Below are 17,426 nucleotides of genomic sequence, written 5' to 3'. Positions count from 1 at the left end.
AAACCTTTTTACCCCCCAAGTTTACAGCTAACTTGTGCACGTCCCTGCACAGATGTACTCTCACAGCCTTCCCCAGGAGCCAGTCTTGAAAAATCATATGCCATGAAATTAGCTCAGTTTTGCACCCCTAAAAGCTGAAAGCAGCAGATACCTTTCAAACAAGCCCAGCTAGAGGTAACTGAATATTACAACCCACTGTTAGTAAATCCCTGCTTCATTGGTTTTGCCTTTGGAGATCCATGCCCCATACTTTCCCAATTATGTTGGCTACATGCTTTCTCCACTGGTGTTGCAATAAGAATTGCAGACATCTTTTCATGGCATCTCCAACCGCTTGTTTTTACTTTTCCTCTTTTGAAGTGCCACTGATTATTTATGACCCACTCAGGGACTCAAAGACCTGCCCTCCACAGAGGCCTCTCCATGTAAACTGAAGTCTGTTCCTAGCAACAGATTATTATTACTCACGCACTGAGCCAAGCCAACATCATGAACAGAAACGGCAGATTTTTATCTTTGGTCAACCAATCCAAGGGAAGTAGAGCTCCACGGGGCTGACCAACTGAAGACGCTTTCCTTTTTGGCTATTAACAAAGATGTCTGTTTATTTTACATTCAGAAAGAAGGAACATTCAGAAGTGCAAGTCTTGAGCCTTGCAAAGTGCTACTGAGCCACCTTTTTTTGATAAGCTATTTTTCTGTAAGTTTGACAGAGCCTCCCTAAAGGCAAATTGTTGGCATCCAAGTCATGAGCCCATGACCTAAATAATTATCACAGGAAACCCCACATCAAGTTTGTTTGTTTTTCACTCAATTATAATATTTTCTTTTCCCATCACTTCTCATGTACTCACACCTCTGTTAACTCTGAGAAGTTCACACAACACTTTGATGTTCCTGCTTTCTCCTAAAGACTTCACTTACAATACTTTCACCACATTTTCACTCAGTGGTGGGGAGAAAGGTCTGTTTAAAAGATGCATTTTCTATCACCTTTGCATTTAAACACTTTTATCTTTTAAGATCCTACTCCAAACTGAAGTTCATCCCTTCCACCTTTAAAGTGCTTGCCATCATCTTTCTTCTGGACCATCTCAGATTGTATCACACTCCAAACTGGAATGTGATCACACAGAAAACATGCTGATCCCCCTCCCTTCAAAGCCAGATTCCTCAGGATGGCAAAAATCAGGACAGCATCATTGACAGATCTACCTTGACTTCCTCCCTTGAGGAATTGACAACTTTGCTATGTCTGGCAGAAAAATAATTGTCATCTTCCAGTATGCAACAATGACATATTATCTGTGTTTCCCTGGAGGAAAAAAAGTGCTTCCATTAGGTTTCCATCCCTTTGAAGGTGATACAGAAAAGAGGCTACAGCCTCCTGATCCTGCATAACACCCAATAGCACTCAGATGGGTATCAGCCAGTCTTTTAATAAGTGGTATTAGTTCATGTGGCATCAGAGACTCCACACTGCCTGGGATGAAGCTGAAATAAGCCTGCCCTTGGGTACTCCTATGCTATCAGTGGCTGGAGATGAAGGAATCCAAAAAAGAAAAGCTTGGAAAAGACTGAACAACTCTGCTGGGGTAGAACCAAGCCAAGAGAGCATTAGATAGATCTGCAAGACACCAAGCCCACAGAAACCAAGATCTTCAGGAGGTGTAGAGCTGGACATGAAGCTGCAACCCTCTGCCACAGAAATGATCTTGCTTCATGGGATCTGATGCTCTGAAACCAAGTGGACAAGTAAGGACTGCTCCAAAGAGGAAGACCAAGGCAGCTCTTATAAGTTTATTTATTACAAGCAGCAGCAGTACATTTTTGTTATAAGGGACTTCCCAGTGATCTATTTATAGGTTTTGAAAACCAGCCAGCAGAAGCATATGAGTATACAAAAGCCACACCATTTTGAAGGCCAGTAAATGTTGCTGGTTTGTCTTTGATTTACACATCGGTAACACTTCCTGCTACAGAAGCACAATGGATCTTCTTATTGTGTTAATCAATTTTAAAACACTGTTAACTAAGTGTCTTTCTTGACCTTTTCTCTTTTTGGGGGGGTGGTAATATATCAGTCATCCTGGTACAATTACACAGTTTGAAAACTGCACTCACTCCATGCTGATGTTAACACACACAGAGAGAAATGCTTTTATTAACTGAGTTAAGCCTTGTTCACACAGTCACAAAGGTTGACCCACAGAGGAGCACAATGCAATCACTTGCCCCCAGAAGAAGAACCTATCTCACATTTATCTGTTCCCAAGTGGGAAGGCAGTGCCAAAGCACACTGAGTAAAATTACGGAAACAATACAGTTTTCAACTGGTTTCCAAGAATTTCCACGTTGTTAAGGAACACAAGAACTGCTTAGGACTTAAAATCACAGCTGTTAAGGTAAAAGAGAGGAGTGTTGAATGCCTGGAGGCTCAGGAGGCTGATGCCATAAACCTCGATCACCCCAGAGTCCACTGCTGTGCAGGAAGCCAAAAACACCACGGTGACTTCATGCCTCCATCAACATCAACTGCTCGGGCAACAATTCATCTCCAAAACACAAAGCTCATGAGCACACCCCAGCCCAAAACCACCTGTGCAATGCCCATAAGCCTCCAATTATGCCAAAAAGCCACTCATCTGTTGCTGCGAGGCCAGCATGGAAGAGTTTTTCCAGAGCAGGGACTGGTCTTGCACTCCCCCACCAGCCAGAGCAGCTCCAAGGCCACTTTGCTGCAGATAATGGGGCTGTGGGAAGGGTTATTACAAAAACAACGGGAGAAACACAGGCTGGCTCTGGAGCCGTGCTGTACCTGGGAACCGCATCCAGTGCACAGACACGACCTCCTCCCACATGCCACGAGAACTGGGAAAGCAGGCAGCAAGATGGCAATCGCTGTCATGTCACTCCTACAAGCCTCTCTCCCTTTTCCCACAACAGACAGCCCTACCAGGAGGATTGCCCAGGCTAGCTGGGCTCAGGCTGTAGCCACGCTGTGCCTGGCCACCTCCGGGAAGGGGAAAGTGTTGGGAAGGATGGATAAGTATGATTATTCATAAATAATACAGCAAGGATGAAAACAATCTTCCGTACTGGCTGGATGATACCCTTACCTACAGATAAGTCCAAAAGTCAAATGGACTGTTCCATCTCACCCCCCAAAATGTACGGTTCACCCTGCACCTGTAACCCTCCCCTAAAACATCAAGTGCCTGTAACCCCATTGGCCCAAGCCTTGTTCCAGCCCACCTTGAAGCCCCTGATATGGGGTCTCCGAGGGGCGAGACACCCTCTTGGATCTTCCCCTCTCTTGGATCTTCCCCCTCATAGGACCTCCACCCTTTCCTAGAGCATCCTCTTGTCTCTCCCCTCTCCCATCCCCTCAAGCCTCGACCTTTCTCCATCCCTAACAAACCTGATACCCCAAGAGCAGCCTTCAGAGACCTCCATTCACCCACACTGTCCTGGAGCCCAGCGTTCCCTACAGGAAAGGGCGCAGGGTGGGCGGCGGGGCGCACACAGACCCGCGGCCTCCGGCTGTGCAGCTCCCAGCGCCAGAGCCGCGCTCTGCCCCGCTCCCACAGCCCCTCCTCAGCCTTCCTGGCCGCTCCGTACAGCAGGGAAGGGACGGGAAGGGGGCGGGAAGGATGGCCTGCAGTCACACAGAGTTTCAGCTCTCACGCCCGAGCGGAACAAACTGGGCTGCACCGCCTACGCTGACCAAGCAAGAAGCATTGCAGTAAGTTGTTCTTCTGATTTACAAGTGTTTCCCTCCCTTGGATTGCGACTGAAAGTCAGTGTTTTAATACAGACACACAGGAAACACTTGACGTGGCAAAGGTATTTAAAATAGCAATATGTGACAACTACACCTGCTTGGCATTAATGGCATGATATTCATGAGAAATAGGCTCCTAGTAATATACTGCCTTTGAAGAATACAAATGTTTCCTTCCCAATTCCCTTTCTCCCCAAATAAAGGAAACAGATGGTAACACACACATTTTTCTGTTGAGTAAAGCTCTCCTAAGCAATAAAAAGGCCTGCAGTTTCTAAATTAAATGATAACACTGTTCAGAAAGACCTTCCTGAAGAGCAGTAATCTCTTTTAGGAAGTAAGGAAAAGAGAAATCCACTAGGGATAGTGGCAATCTGAACACAGGAGTTTCCACTGAAGCAGGGACTTGCTCTGACTGAGCAGAATCCCTGGAAGCAGCAGAGCAATGTTTGCACAACAGACCTCGCAGACAGAGCCAGGAAAGGGGAGGAAAGTGAACTGCACCATGGATTTGAGATCCTAAGGAGTAAGGGCATGTCTCAAGTTAAACCCATCTGCTTTGGCAGTATTCCTGCAAGGATCACAAACTTGTTGTGACCACTAAATATAGCAGAGAAAAGGAATCTACTGCAAGCAGCTCTCTCCATCAGCGCTCACTGTTTTACACGGGCAGAAAAAAAAAACACAAAAGAGATTTGTCAAGCAAATGGCAAACGAAGCTTGCCAAATTTGAAGGGCAAATTACAATTTAAATGATAGGTCCTAGCCTGGCAGCTGTGAATTCATCAGCTTCACTCTCAAGCATGTCCAATCAAGGCTCCAGCAATGCAAGCTACTATACTTCCCCAGCACACCTCTCCTCTGACTTGGAGGGGTTGCCTCTCCAAAGAATGAGTTTGTCATCTCCCTATAATTCTTCCAGCTGAAAATTCCCTTCAAAGTGCTAGTTCAGGGTCTTGATTGTTTGTTTTATGCCTTCTGTCCCACATACTTCAAGGTCTGTGGGCAGAGCAGCCTTTCTACAAGCACAGCCTGCACACTCACATGCCTGTGCTGGTTCTGCACGTACGAAAGGGGCCCCTCGACAGTGGCATCTCCCACACTGACTGTGCAGGACCTTCTCCACTAAGAAAAGCACTTTCCTTTACCACTTAAATAAAATATCTTTGTCTTTGCTTTGAAAGAATAAGCTGCTTTAGGGGAAAGAAAAAAAACCCACAAAGGTACTTCTCTGATTTATAGCACTGTTTCAAGCTTCTAGATTAACTTTGTGTGTGTGTAGTGAAAACCTGGCCAAACACTGTTACTCCTGCCAGTGCTGATGCCAGAGAAGACCAAACAGCAAAAGGGCTCATAGACAGCTCAAAAGAAAGACCTTGGTGTTGCACACTAAACTGCTAGAATAAACTCTTCTTGCTATACAAAACAAAAAATTAAAATACCGGTGGAATTGCAAAGCCAAGTACTCCAAATTAGAAGCAACCAAGATTAAAGAATGCCTTACTTATATCACGGATTCCACTTCTGCACACTCAGAGTGACAAGAGTCCTCCCATCCACATCGGAATCACGGGTTGTCCAGGCTGCTTGCTCTGAGAATCTGGATTTCTTTTACAACGCAGACAAACCAGGACAGATGCCCGTAAGCCCCATGCATCTCCCTGGCTGAAAGGCACCAGCAAAAGTTACTTACAGACAAGTCCAGTCAAGCACCAGAGCTGTGTTGGGTAAGCAGAGCTGCTGCTCCATCCTGTCCCGGGCCAAGCAGGTGAGGTAAGACATGAGCCAGCCCCAGCCCCAGCCAGCTCCAGCCCACCGAGGCGTGCCTCTGGACAGATTCTAGGGACACACCTCTAGGAGTCACCATCCAGAATGAAACCCCAGCAGGGAGATGGTGTGTGATCACCAGCACAAGCCCTTGGAACAGGATATGCTTCAATTTCCTCACAATTCACACACTGGCTTTCAGTACAGTGAGCTCCAGGACTGCTTCTCGCAGAATTTTTGCAAGAAACACGTCCAGAGTCACCTCTGAGCTTTGCAAAGGGGATGCCTTCACTCACCAACATTATCTGTAAAACCATTCCAAGGTTACCTACAGCACCAGGACAGCACAATCCCTCTGCAGGAGCACTGTTTGCTCACACTAAATTGCACAGATACCCACTTCCACCCCCTGAGGAACTCCTGAGGTGACCTGGACATGTAATTGGGAAGAAAATCCAGACTTTTCACTTATCCGAAACAAAACCAGTCCTGCTCTTGATTCCCTCTTACAATAACAAGCTCTGCTTTCTCCATCCCAGGGGTATTTCATCATCAACATTCCACCCAGTTTTGCATAAGACACAACACTGCAAACTGTTTATCATACATTCTTTTTCTTTAAAAAAAAAAAACAAAAAAAAAAAAACAAAAACAAAAACAAAAACGCCTACCAAACAACTCTAAACCTGTCAGCCTTAACTGTGAAACCACTTGTTACAGGCTGAGCAGTTGAAGAATCAGGATGACAATGCCAGGAAATACCTGGAATTGATCTTCAAAGTTTATTTCTGGAGACTGGCTTTTCTCCCAGCTCTTATTTAATAATTTGCTCTTTCCCTCCTCTCTTTAGTTCTCTCCAGGGTCAAAATGCAATCTGTTTCACCTCCCAGAGTTCACCCACAGACCCCCTAAGAAGAACTTTACGAATCAAATTCTGGCTCATACAAAACATTCTTTCTATTTCATGGCTATCATATTCTTTCTCAGGTATCAGGAAAGATAGAATAGTCTGGTATTTGTCTAGAATCAGACGTGCACAGGATCCATTTAACACTCAGTACCTGCCTGTGCTTCACATCTCTGCTACACAAGCAAATTTCTTCAGCATATTCTCTCCCTTGACATTTAGCTCATTTAGCAAATGAAGTCTTTCTATTGTGAACTAGTTCTCCACACTAGAGGAATTTTATCCTTAGCCTACCTGGTTTACCAGCTCAGATAGGCTTTTGCTACAAGAGGCTGGTGATTTCTTTTCCAGACTGCTAAACAACACAATGGTGGCAGCAACACCTCTGAGGTGACCAGGATGTGGCTCCCTGTGGTTTGCATTTAGATCTATTATTGCATGCTCTAGACGTGTCTGCTTAAAAAGCTTCCACACATCAGGACAAGACTGAACTTTACCCCAAGGTAAAGTGTAGTGTAAAAAAGGTAAAGAGGGTAAAAAACATTTACGCTCAGTCACAAGTGTGCTTGTGACTGAGAGCACACACAATCACTCTCAGCAGCCTCCTGGGTGCACAATACTTCAGCATCGTGCCTGAACTATGGATTTTTGCAAGAGAAAGGACAGGGAAAGGAGGATGAGCCTACATAATTTTGCAGAAAGTTTCCAGCCAAATGAAGTGAGTACCTGCCAGGTGCCATCCACCACCGAGAGCCAGAGCCAGCATCACCCCCAGGAGCACAGCAGAGTGCAAGGCAGCTGTGAGGAGCTCGGAGCACACCCCTGGGAGCCCACAGTGCCCTCACTGCTTCCACCTCTGCCATTAACCTGATGTGAGACCTTGAAAACCTCACTCTGCAAATCCCCTTCGGCCTCTTACTTACAGCAGATTGTCAGGTCCAGCCCAAAGCTTGTCTGAGTCCAGGGACTGACCAGGGGTGAAGAGTGGATTTAAACTGGATGTGCTGTCTGCTCCCCAGTCTCAGGTACAGCCAAATGCCTTACACTGCACAACCAACACTGAGTCTGGTGGAAATGAGGACACTCAGAGCCCTCCAAGATGCTCTGCTGGGACATGAGACACTTTGGCTGAGATTCAGCTCTCCTGACACTGAACAGCCACAGGAGCAGCACCTCTGTAAGTGCTCTTTGTTTGAGCTCAGCAGAAACAATGGAGAGGAACAGGCACTTTTAGGGCAGTTTGTCCAATGTATTTTTAGATGTCCAACTCAGTGTGGATGAATCATGGCTCAAAAGCGTGTGCTCCTCTCCAGTGACTATGAAAGGAGTCTGGAGAACTGTCTTTCGTGCAGATAGTTATGTTATATGGTTTGGCAAGATGAACTGTGGCCTTTTGAGATGGGGAAAAGGAAGGAAACAAAGCAGCACCCCCTCGGGTTATGCTGAAGCACCCTCCAGGTGCTCTGTGCCTCCCTCCCCAGAAACACCTTGTATCTAGATGATACACAACCACCTTCACCCTTGGGCCTGGCTTTGCTAGAAGAATTTCATTCAGTTACTGGACTTGCATATTTCACCAAATATTCCTACAAGCAGAGCTGCACATTGCTCACGATTCAAGAGTCACCAAGAAGCTGGATGTGCTTCTTGTGAGTCAGCTTTCGTTCCTTTCCCTGCATCATTTAGGAGGTTATTAACAACACAAGCCCAGGCAACACAGAGGTCTCTAATGGAAATTAAACAGTTTCTCAGGTGTGTCTACACATCATGAATGGGTGTACAGGCTGTCACAGAGCAAGGGGTACCCAGTGTATTCCTTCCCCTCTCTGCTTAAAACTTTTGCTCCACCATACACCAACTCCTGGTCTTTCACCTGGCAACCAACAGCCCAGAAAATTCAGAAAACAGAACTTTTTCCTGCAAACCCCACATTTCTGACTCCTCCCTACACTTTCATAAAAGCAATTACAAGCACTTTGTTTTCCATCTTAATTGTCATTTCCTTTGATAAAACTTGCAGCCTAAGTCTAAATGCTCAGATAACTAATGCCATTATTTTCTCTTCTTCATCATCCCTGGTCACAAACTGTATTGCTTGTACCAGGGTCAGCAGTTCCTTAAAAACCTCTTGAGCCAATCTGTGCAGCTGCATTGTGCAGGGAGTTATCAGCAGGCTGCAGGAAGGTTAGAAAGCAAACCTGCCTCCCTATGAGACCAAAGTTATGCCTGGAGTCAAAGCCCCGTCCTGTTTCCCCTCCTGTGGGGAGATAACAGCCTGTTCTACACCAGCTTTTCCCTCACACAGCTTTCTGCTGTGCACACAAGCTGGGCTAAGCAGAAGTTTTAGTCCCACTCCCTCTTCTGTCCCTGTCCTGGTCCCCGTGTTCCCACAGGAGCAGATTTTTCCATCTCCTGCCGTGAGTACTTCTCATTTAGGTGATCTACAGACGTTGTCTTCTTCGTACCAACACCAGGAGCTGTGTGTGATCCATGAAGGTGGCAGGAAGTTGGTCAGTATTCAGCAACAGAATTCAGTCTGCAATCCTTTTGCAAAGAAAATGCTCCAAACAAGAGGGGTCTTTCCCCTCCCAACATTATCCCAAGCCCAAATACATTCATCCTTCACAGTGACTGCTTGCTACTGGCACCCTTCATGCTCTGCAGGATGCAAGTCAGTCCAGGAAGGGCAAGGCAGTCAAATTCATGTCCTATGGGATTAACATAAACTGTATTTTATGATTCATAGTCCAGCAGCTATATGTTTTATCACAGGTATAAACTCCTGCTCCTCCTGCAGGAACTGCATGTTGGCACAAAGAGTGGGGTGAACATTGTCCGTCCCTTAACATGGGACCAGTGGTACAAGTACCACTTGTACTCCCATACATTTACATTCCTGACCAATTCAGCCACACCAGCTGAAGTAAAAAACTCCCTCTGACCCAAGTCAGATCTTGATTCCTCCTCTAGAGAGCAAAAATAGCAAAATCAGATCAACCTGCTCTGCCAGTGTCTACATGGCCACCTCTGCCTCAGTTACAGGCGTCCCCCACCCAAACCGTCCAGGGATGAAATTCAAGCAAGGAAAGATTAGGTGAGAGGTGTATGAAATGTCACCTTCCCTTTAATCACAGCTTATGGATCCATCCCAAAGCATTACTCATGCAGTGCTCCACACTCCACATTGTGTATAATCCCACTGCCTAATCCAACTACTTGTTCAAACAGGCACGTTGCTAGGAGTGGGTCCTTGCCACCACTGGGAGCATTCCTTCAAGACCACGTCCTCTCCCACACCTAGAAGGACCACAACAGCCACAAAAAACCTGCAGGAAAGGTAGAGCAAGCGTGGTGCACACACAGCTCATCCCTTCAACACGACACAGCCCATGGCCATCCTCTCCCACGCTGCCAGATCATGCTGGGGAAACACTTCAGTTGTGGTAAGCAACAGATAAGCATCTCTGCACCGACACAGAAAAAGCATCTCAGCTGGTAGACTTTTAAAACCGGTATTTATTGTGCCTCAGGGAAGAAAATAAATTGGCTAAATGGGCTGAAAGGCACAGCTTCACTAGGAAGAGCTTGGATTGTCTCTTTGCATCCTTCAGTACAAACCCGGCCATTGAGAGGCCAGATCTAAAACAGAGCCACAGTTGCTAAGAAAACAGCGCTGCAAACAGATGTCAGGAGATGATTCATGGAGTAAGGGCATATCTCTGTACTACAGATAAACCAAAATGAATGAGGCTCTTTATACCTGATCTCCCAAGCTGGCCATCTTCATCCCCGCTTTGGGACTTTTTCTTTAGTTCCTTTCTATATTCAGATGTTGAGGAAACTGTCCAGAGCTGAACTCACTGTTTACGGAATAATTACTAGTAAAGGGGTTTTACAACATGCATGATTAACTCTATAAATGGGCTAAACTGTGGCCCATTTTCCCCCTAAAACAATGTCATTTTCTCCCAAAGCATGCAAGCAATCTTTCCCAAAACATATGAGGAGGAGTAACACAAAAAACACAGATAAAAGCTGCAAAGAAACAAACAGTAACTGGTGGGTTTTTTTTCCTTACTTTTTCTTTCAATATAAAACTTAAAATTAGCAGCTAGGGAGATAAAGTATTTTCAAGCTATTAGATCATTAGCCAGCAATGCACACTGCTCCTTGAATTACTTCATTGTGTCTCTGCTTAAAATCTTTGCCTGACAAATAAATAAAAATTAGTTGGCACACTATAGGACCGGTCAAGTGCTACTGACACCAACAAAAGTCTCAGTTACTTTACTGAACTTTTAGTCAGATTTAATAGGAGAAAGATTAGCTCCTTTCTTAGAATATCCAGAATCATGTAACATCCTGCGTTGGAAGGAACCCCCAAGGAGCATTAAAATACAGTTCCTTCGCCCCTCTTAACACCACCATACTCAAATCTTAGCACTGTATGATATCAGCAGCACTTAACATAGAGTTTCTTCAGGGTATTTGTAAGGAATTGTCTAAATAAACGAACTTCAATACATGTTTTTATAGAAAACTCAGGTAAAAAGGTAATTATCATTCATTACCATTCATTAGGAAGAAGGGAAGAACTAACATTAATTTATACACTTCTGAATAGGTGTTTGTACAGTATTTCACATGAGGGAGGCCCAAACACTGCCACTGCACACATCAGTACATGGTGACACGTTATTGTAGTCATTGCTGGTGTTTCACCTCCAAATTCCAGTGCCACCACCCATGCCTCTCTCTTCAACTCATTCCCACTGCCACCACCTGCAGATGCCAGGGCTTCCTCTCCCCTGCCACCTCCTGCTCCCTCCACACCACCCCATCCTCTCCTGCTATGACACGCCGCCTTCTGCCTCAGAAATCAATTATTTAGGCTGCCCTGATTTCAGCCAGAGGTGGCTGTGTGTGCAGATACTGTTCTTGTGAGCAGAGTTAACAGCTGCCACACTGCTCCTTCCCAGAGCTAACAAAGCCACCCCAGAAGAGGCTGAAGCCCATGACACAGCTAACCAGGCGCCAGCAGCCGCGCGTTGCTTCTGCAGGAATTGCATTTCACACAGAGATGTCAACAGACTTGCCCGCCAAGCTACGGCTCTGCTCACTTGGCCAACAGTCACAATAACGAGCCGGGACGCTGCACGTGGCATTCACGTCTTTGTCCGTCTGTCTGTCCTGCAAAGATCACCCTGTGAGCTGAGAGGGAGGAAAACTTAGGAACAACAGAAAGAAGGGGAGAGGACAGGAGGGACATGGGGAATGAGGAAAGCGGAGGCATGAGGAACACACAGTCCCAGACATGATAAAGGCTGTGGGAAACTCTAACACTTGCTCAAAGTTTTCTCTCTGTAGATTCCCAGTAACTTGAGGAGGGTGCACCTGCTCTACTTCCTGATGCCTCCAGCAGCTCTCGGGAAAAACAGAGAAGAACCATTCAGTTTGATTCAGAACGATTCAGACTGAGCCCAGGTTTAGTTTTGGAGGTGAAAGGAGGACAAAGGAGCCTTCCCTTAAATCTACAAACACACACACAGAGCACCTGGCACTAAGTCAGCACCAAGTTACAGACAAGGAGCCCCATGTGCGGCATCCCATGAGCTGGAATAACACAGATCCGTAAAAACTGCTCCGAGAGGAAGCCGGCGGCTGCCAGGAGCCTGGAAAGACGGGAGGAAGGGAGGGAAGGCAGGAGGGAGGCTGGCAGCGAGGCGGGAAAGAGAAAGGAGCCCATGTGCAGCGGGCAGCACAGAGCGCGCTCAGCGGGCAGCAGCACCGGCAATAATAACACACAGCGCAGGGAGATTCCCGTGTCTCCTGCGGCTCTCCCGGATGAGCAATCGCTCCCTTTTCCCGAGAACTTTGCCTGAGTAAGTTTGCACGATCAGTTCCCAAACACACAACCCAAGAGACACCGATGTTCCCAGCGGTACCCCGCGCTCCCCGGGGAAGCGCCGATCACCTGCCCGCACCCCCTGCGCGCTCCCCGGCCGCGGGACGAGCCGGCCCCGGCCGGAGCTGCTCCGGCAGCGGGGCCCCGCTCGGGAGGGCAGGGCAGGAGCGCGGGGGCGGGAGCTCGTTCCAAGCTCCTTCCAAGCCTGCTCCAAGCCCGTTCCAAGCCTGCTCCAAGCCCGCTCCCGCCGCCGGCCGAGCCCGCCGCGCTCCCCCGCGCAGCCCGGCGAACTCCCGCCGCTGCCCCGCCGCGGTGCTTCCCCCTTTTCCCCGGTTCGGCAGCGCTGGGAGAAGGGGGGGGACGCGCTCCGGGAGCGCGGTCTCTCCATCCGCGCCCCCCGCGCAGCGATGTCCCGCGGGGGGCGCGGGCGGTGCCGAAGGTGCAGCCGGCACCGAGGGAACAAAGGCGGCGGCGGCGGGGAACAAAGAGCGGCAGGTACCGGCGCGGCGGAGGGCGCGGGCAGCGGAGCGGGGCGGCGGCACCGGCCAGCCGAGCCGTAGGGGCCGGAGCGGGCGGGCAGCGCCGCCGCTCCCGCACAAAGGCGCAGCCGGGGCCGCGCCGCAACTTCCCGCGGGCGGGTCCCGGCGGGGCAGACTCACCGCGGGCGCAGTCCCGGCATCGGCGGCGGGCGCGGGTGGCGACGGGGGGAGGAGGAGGAGGAGGAGGAAGGACGGAGCGGCCGCTCCCCGCCCCGGCCGCTGCCAGCGAACGAGCGCGCTCCCCGCCCGCGGGCCGGAGGGCGGCGCGGCCCCCGCAGCCCGGCCCGGCCCCCGCAGCCCGGCCCCGCCTCCGGGAGCGCCCCCCGCCCGCGGGACACCCGGCACGGCCGCGGGGTCCCGGCCGGAGGAGGGGACGGGACCGGCTCCCCGCGGCCGCCTGCGCTCACCGGGCTCGGCTCCGGCGTGCGGGGCTTCCCGGTGTTTTCCCTCCCGGCGCTTACCGGGACGGCGCTGCTCATCCCGCCCCTCGTGGACAGCCGGGCACGGCCACGGGCGCTCGGTGTCCATGTGCTTCGGAGGAAGGACTTGTGCTGGAAGTAAGAAAACCTGTGTGTTGTAGGAACCGTTTTCCGGTCTGGGAATGTTTGGGGTTACAGGTGATAGAAATAAAATACTTCGTCACAGATGTGCAGCACCCCCGAATCAAATTTACCACATCACCGGAGACTTCTCCAGTTTCTGCACAGCCTCCACAGCCCTCCCCAAGCTGAGCTCTCCTCAGCTCAGGCACAGACCCCAGGTATGACCCATTTACCTCTCTCTTCCAGATTCAGACTTTCATCAAGTTTAGGGATAGCATCATCTGGCTGTGCTAAGTCAGAACTCTGGAAGGCAGATGGGGGTCAGTTATGTAAACATAAGTTGGGGGTCTTTTTATAGAACTCAGACGAGGGTTTGTGGAGGAGGGAAAAAAGGAATTCCTTATATTTGTCCCATTTTTTACTGGATATCTTTTGGCTGGAGACTTCACAAAGTGAGAAAATACAAATATTGGGATTAAACTGTTTTACACACCCAGAGGTCAACCAGCTATTCAAAGGAAATATAACTTTCCAAAAGTCACTTCCTGCCAGTGTGAATTCATTGTGCTTCTCCTCAATCTGTGCTGGTAAAACATCAACCACTTTAAAGGAGGGAAGCGAGTAAGATCCTTTATTTGAAGACTACAAAACCAAATGTGCCTGCTTTCTCAAGCTTCTCTTTATACCCATAGATCTGCCTAAAGAAAGTCTGCAAGATTTGTAGCCCTGATTTTCTGCAAGGAAATTTTCCAGGCAAAAGTGAATCCTGCTCCCTTTCAGTGTCATTTCAGCTGGAGCCTGAGAATGCACTGACTTGCAGAAGCAACAATCAAAGCTGGCTACAACTTGACCGCCCTGCCTTGGCAACCACCTGGTCAAAATCATCAAAATCGTGCTTTGTTGCCATCCTGGCAACAAACCAACCCGTGATGGTTCTTTGTGTACTTTTTAAACTTGTTTTATTGAGGATTAACTAGTGTTTGTATAGTGTTTGTATAGTGACACAGCTCTCTGGTGCTCCATGGACACAGCTGAAGGCAAAGGCCTTTGGGCTATGCTGTGGTTTCCTAATTCCTGTGTTATGGCTACTGTAATGCATATCCTCAAAGTGAGACAAATATTTCTGACTGATTTATGACTTTTGACTGCCAGTTTTCTGGTAGGAGGAAGGAGAAAAAAAGATACAGTATCAGAACCAAGCTGCAATACTTGAAGAGTTATTTCAAGTCCCCTGTTGATCACTTGAGGGTCTTGCACATGCTATGAAATTCACCAGAAGTCATCTCATGGAGCCTTGATCTTTTATGCCTTGGAGAACACCATCCCACATTATCTCTCCATGTTCTTCTCACTGACTTCACCGTGCCATGAATCACAGGGCTCCTCATCCCAGCATACACAGCACAGGTCCCAGCCCAAGGTGCTTGTTTTCACTCAGATTACACATTTCATAACTCGCTTGTAAAGCACTTTGAAGATATGACACTGAGTGTTGCTAACACAAAATTGTATTGTTGGACAGGTTTAACATGAGCAATTAAACAGTAATTCCATAAAAAAGGTGTGAGACACAAAGTTAGAATTAAGTCATATATGCCTACTTTGTCTCCAAATCTTCAGGCTGTTGATTCTCTGAAAATAAGCTTTCATCTCATCATTGCCAGGTACATGGGTGCTGCCAGCAAGGATAGCAAGTGGCTGACAGGGATCAGGCTTTGTGGAAGGTGAAGATCTGGAAGCTGTGAGAGCAGGGCTCTTGCCTGCTTTCTATGGCTGTCCAAAATGAGCTGCCTGGATGGATGCACAGACCACTGGGGAAAAGCCCTACAGAGCAGCACTGCCAGGCAGTGATGAATATAACTGCAGTGGGGATGAGGAGCCCTCACAATTTCCATGAAATGCCCTCCTAAAATAGGGTCTGATCAGTGCAGCGGTGATTCTTGCCTCACCGCCTTCCCACACTACCCAGAATGGCAAAGCCACTGAGCTGAATATTTCTTATATATCCAGGCAGTGATTGACTGGCACAGTGCTGATCTCTTGTTTTCTTGCTGGGCACTGGTGAGGCCACACCTCAGATCCTGGGTTCAGTTTTGGGCCCCTCACTACATAAAAGTCATTGAGGGGCTGGAGCGTGTCCAGAGGAGGGCAACAGAGCTGGGGAATGGTCTGGAGCACAGGTCTGGTGAGGAGCAGCTGAGGGATCTGGGGTGTTTAGCCTGGAGAAAGTGAGAATCAGGAGACTTTACCATACTCTAAGCTCCCTGACAGGAGGCTGTAGCCAGGTGAGGGTCGGGCTCTGCTCCCAGGGAGCAAGGGACAGGACTAGAGGAAAGAAACTGCCTTGAGTTGCACCAGGGGAAGTTTACACTGGATATTAGGAAAAAAATCTGTACCGAAAGGGTTGTGAGGCATTGGAACAGGATGCCCAGGGAAGTGGTGGTATCTCCATCCCTGAAGTGTTAACAAAGATGTGTGGATGTGGCACCTGGGGACTGGGTTTAGTGATGGATGTCATGGTGCTGTATTAACAGTTGGACTCAATGATCTCAGAAGTCTTTCCCAGTCATAATTGGAAGATTGGTCCATAGGTCCCACAGGGCTCAACAGCATGAGTTTCATGGTAGGACATTCCTTCCATAATGCAGAATTTGTATGTCTAGATTCAAGCATTGGAGGAAAATAAAATGTCCCCAAATCCCAACCCCAATCTACTCTAAATGATTGTGATGGCTGTGTAAACTAATTTTGTTTGGATACTCCAAGTTATGTTTGCTCTGCAGTCTGCCAGGAGAAACCTTTGGCTTAGTGACCCTCCTCTTTCCCCTGTGTGCAGCCCCCTGTGCTGTGCTGGCACGGTGTGTGTGCTGGAGCTGGAGCTGGGAACCAGATGAAAGTTAGTCCTGAAGAAGAATACTTTGTTTTGATCTGGATTGCTCCCAGGGTTTGATTGTGGTGCGGACACACAAAGAGGTATGTCAGCACGACAGAGGGGGCAGCAGGATCTAGCACAGGGACAGGAATGCACAGCAGAAGCTGGAGTTGGGAACAGGACACTAAGCAAGAAAACAAGAGATCAGCACTGTGCCAGAAACATCAGCCTCTGTGCTCAGCTGCTCTCTGCTCACCCCATCCCTTGCAGGAGAGAGAATTGGGAAAGGGGAAGAAGGGCTGAGAGTAGAAACTCACCTTTGGACTTTCCAAAGGACCTTCCATTCTGCTGGTGCAGCAACACCAAGGAAGTACGGATGCAGTTTTGCAGGCACCATTTTTGGTGGCAGTGATTTGATGGACCAGTCAGGTTATGCTCCCTCTGTTGTGCTGGTGCAGCTCTTTGTGCTGTTGTGTTGTCAAACAGACCAGGAAACTGCTTTTAAAAAGCAGCACCCTCCCCTCCTCAGTTATTTTTACCCTGGCTCAGTTCCCAGACACAATTCACCTTGTCCCCACTGAGGTGCAACTAGAGGAAGAGTGCTGGAGTGGGAAAGTGTAGCCAGAAGCAATAAAACAGGGGTCTGCCTAAACCCACTGTGCCCCTCAAAAAATGCCTGTGGCCCAACACCTTGGGGGGAGTTTCCCTTCATCAATCACAGCCAGCTTGTTTGTCAGAATTAGATCAAAAAAGAGGAAAGGAAGGTTGCATCCATGCAGGCACATGCAACATTTGCATACTATTTTCCTCTGGAAAACATAAAAGGAAATGTGACAGTAATCATGTTAGAAATGCTCCCTGTTCCCCTCCCATTTGATCTAAGCTCTGTGTATCACACTGTCCCTGGCATGTAAGACGGCTCCGGCCGATCCCAGCACTTTCTGCTGAAGTCAGTGGAAACACTTTGATGGTTACAGGTGCCCATGCCTAAATGCTCTGTTAGGTCACCAGCTAATTTTAGGACAGAGGAGCTCAGTGCCAAAAGAGTAAAATAGGTTAATGACACTTAAATCGCAGCAAATCTGTAGGAAATCTCCTGGAATAGGTCCA

General features: G+C 48.3%; 1 protein-coding gene across 3 annotated transcripts in view; it reads right to left on the bottom strand.

The window, feature by feature from the left end:
• The window catches only part of SYNE2 (spectrin repeat containing nuclear envelope protein 2), a 179,467-nt gene extending 162,689 nt beyond the window's left edge, over nucleotides 1-16,778 (bottom strand). Inside the window, exons 1-2 of one of the 3 annotated variants that reach the window (XM_077783923.1) lie at nucleotides 16,634-16,778; nucleotides 13,364-13,453 (exon numbers count right to left, since the gene is read on the bottom strand). The gene's annotated coding sequence lies outside the window, so the exon portion shown is untranslated. Of the gene's footprint in view, nucleotides 1-13,022; nucleotides 13,150-13,363; nucleotides 13,454-16,633 lie in introns of those variants that run through there. The other 2 variants (XM_077783922.1, XM_031504904.2) reach the window with 2 other exon arrangements.
• Nucleotides 16,779-17,426: the final 648 nt, after the last annotated feature.

Source organism: Lonchura striata, chromosome 6 (assembly GCF_046129695.1).
Source record: "Lonchura striata isolate bLonStr1 chromosome 6, bLonStr1.mat, whole genome shotgun sequence".
Taxonomy (NCBI): Eukaryota; Metazoa; Chordata; class Aves; order Passeriformes; family Estrildidae; genus Lonchura; species Lonchura striata.
This window is presented reverse-complemented; position numbering and strand designations above follow the sequence as displayed.